The following is a 3,518-nucleotide window of genomic DNA, read 5'->3' as shown; positions in this document are numbered from 1 at the left end:
ATGTGTCTAATAATGGTCTGTCTGCTAAACAGAGGGAGGAGACTCAAACTTTCAGCTGCCAGATTAGGAACCTGATGTTTACTCATTACGTTTCTGATGCATTTAGCTAGCACATCTCCCACAGGTAAGGTTAGGACACTTTCACGTGATGGAAAATGCTCCATAACCACAAAGAAGTATTTTATCCAGATAGGAATTAGTAATGTTCATGAACAAGAACAGGACAACGTGTAAGCAGATGTCAGATAATTATAACAGAAGACATCTTCCAGGCTCTCAGCTCATCCTGTGCAGCCGGGTGAATTATTCTTCCCTATAATGTGTGTGGTGGGATCTTATGCAGGATCTAAGTACAGGCTGTTCTAAGCAACAGAGGCAGATGGGAATATGGAAAATGCAGGATACTGTAGGTAGAGGTTACCAGTGTATTAACATTCACAACCAGATTCAAAATGTGAGGCAGTGCGTAACATCACCCATCGCTGCTCTGTATCTGCTTCAGAGGTGATGCAGTCATATAGTTTGGTTGCAGAACTGTCAAGGAACATTATGCACATCTGAAGCAGAAACAGTAGTGTGACCTGTGCCTCTCAAAGGACCTGATGTACTAAGCTTGAAAAGCAATAAAATGAGCAATCTGCTCCAAACTGTCATGTCACAGGCTGTGGGCAGGATGCACTAACATCCGTGCAACCACTTCGCCGACTACCGTAGAGATAATTATCATATATGTCCTAACATATGCGATAATTATTGCACAGGACAGCTGTTGTATTAAGAGCTGTCCTTTGCGATGAGGCCTGCGATGTGCAGCGGGTCCTCGGCGGCTCCCCCTCCCTCCCTTCCTTACCTGGCCTGATGCTGCTGCTCCTCCTTCCTGCATGCGGAAGAGGATTTACAGTGTAGGGATGAGGAGGTCACTGGTCCGGGCAGCACAGCGCTGTGCTGCCCGGTCACAGGTGAGGGGAGGTTGTGCGAGGCGGTAGGGGTCCATGCAGGGCACCTTAAAGAAGCCCATAAGCATCTAAAAAAGCTGGTGATACCCTCCACAGCAAAAATCCGCCATGTGGGGCTTCCTGCATATCAAAATGTGGTAAAAATTCAGATAACAGGGTTTTTACCGGGTTTTTCATTCCCTGGAGGGATGGCAGCTTAACACAAGCCATGGAGAGGAAGGGATGTACAACACAAGTCTGGGAGAGGAAGTGAGGCATAACAGACGCAAGGGAGAGGAAGGGAAGCACAACACAAGCCGAAAAAGAAATGGAAGAACAATGTAAATCGGGGTGAGGAAGATAAGCACAACACAAGCCAGGGAGAGGAGATGGAGCACAATACAAACAGAAAACAGGAATGGAAGCACAATACAATCCGGAAACACACACACAAGCTGGGGAGAGGAAGGGTGACACAACAAAAAACCAGGGTAAGGAAGTGAAGCACAAAACTAAACACAACCCGGGGAGAGGAAGGGAAGCACAATACAAACCGGGGAGAGGAAGTGAAGCACACCACAAGTCAGGGAGAGGAAGTGAAGCACACTACAAGCCAGGGAGAGGAAGTGAAGCACACCACAAGGTCAGGGAAAGGAAGTGAAGCACATCACAAGCCAGGTTAAGGAAGTGAAGCACAACACTAAACACAAGCCAGGTAGAGGAAAGGGAGCACAATATAAACTGGGGAGAGGAAGTGAAGCAGACCACAAGCTGGGGAGAGGAAGGGTGACACAACAAAAAAACAGGGTAAGGAAGTGAAGCACAACACAAAACACAAGCCAGGGAGAGGAAGGGAAGCACAATACAAACTGGGGAGAGGAAGTGAAGCACATCACAAGCCAGGGAGAGGAAGTGAAGCACATCACAAGCCGTGGAGAGGAAGTGAAGCATGCCTCAAGCTTGGGTAAGGAAGTGAAGCACAACACTAAACACTAGCCATGGAGAGGAAGGGAAGCACATTACAAGCTGGAAAAAGCAACATAACTGAGGAAGAGGAAGGGGCAGTGGCGGAACTCCCGGAGTCAATGGAGTCATCTGCCGCCGGGCGCCAGCCTTAAGGGGGCACTGGCTCCATTGCCTCCTGGGAGTCCGGCCAGAGATTCCACAGCCCCTGTCAGGCAGTGTTACACTGAGCTATCCCCGGCGCTAGAATAAGAATTTCAGGAGGGGGGGGGCTACAGCGGCGGGGAGTGTGTGACAGCCGAGTGCCTATACCTGCTGAGGGGAGAGGGATGGACGGATGGTTAGTAGCGCTGCGGAGGACCCGCTCATTCATTATGCACTTCTCCGGTCCCCATCCCCGGCAGCGCTACTAACCATCCGTCCATCCCTCTCCCCTCAGCAGGTATCAGCACTCGCTCGGCTGTCACACACTCCCCGCCGCTGTAGCCGCCCCCTGCAGTTCTTATTCTAGCGCCGGGATTAGCTCAGGGTAACACTGCCCCGCGTCTCCGACTTCAGTGCGTGGCGGCAGCGGGAGCAGGGGAACGCGGCTGCAGGGAGAGGGTGCCCAGAAGCAGCCCAGCGTCTGTGGGTGTTCAGCCCCTGAAGGCCGTACTAGATCTGCAGCGCCGGCAGTCTATCATCTATGGGACGGCGTGCAGGCCATGAGGCCTTGAAGTCAGCAGAGGCTTCGGAGGTCATGCAAATTCCGGCACTGCGGCTCTAGCGGTGTCGCTAAGGTCAGGGGGCTGCTGGTGGCCGGGAGCTATACATTACATGCATGTTACCTAACTGACCCCTTTCTCACCCCCCTTGTTCTCTGGCTCACCACCCTCTCTATATGCCTGACCCCTCATCCCTCTCTCTCTACCTTAACCCCCTCTCTTTCTCTCTCTGTCTCTGCCTGACTCCCCTCTCTCTACCTTACACCCCTCTGTCTCTGCCTGAACCCTCTCTGCCTGACACCCCTCTCTCAACTCCCTCTCTCTGCCTGACCCCCTTCATTCTTTGCTTCACCCCCTCTCTATATATATAACCCTCTGTCACCCCTCTTTATTTAACCATTTCTCTCCTCCCATGCTCTCACCCACCAATCTCTCTATCCATGACGCTGTATCTCACCACCCTCTTCTCTTTCCCTTTCAAACTCAGGCACCCTCTCCTCTGACCCACTCTCTTTCTAGCCCTGACAGTCTCTCGCTTTACCCTTTCATTTCCTCACTTTCCCTGACATTCTCTCTCTCACTATGACACTTGTTTCAATTTTTCTCCATGATTCCCTATCTATCATTCTCCTCCTCTCTCTCCATTGCTCTCCCTCTCTATATGGGGGGGGGGCACCAGCATATATCTTGCCTCCGGGCTATATGGATGAACTTACGCCACTGGGAAGGGGTGCACAACACAAGCAGATGATAGGTAGGGAAACCGAACACAAGCTGAGGCGAGAAAGGGGACCACAACATATGCCACAGAAGAGAAACAGGAGTGCAACACAAATAACAGTTAGGAAGGGGAGTACAGCACAAGTTGAGGAGAGGAAGGGGATGAATACACAAGGAAGGCAAAGGAATACAGTTT

This window comes from Crinia signifera, chromosome 11, assembly GCF_055691185.1.
Source record: "Crinia signifera chromosome 11, ASM5569118v1, whole genome shotgun sequence".
Lineage (NCBI taxonomy): Eukaryota > Metazoa > Chordata > Amphibia > Anura > Myobatrachidae > Crinia > Crinia signifera.
Note: the sequence above shows the minus strand (reverse complement) of the source record.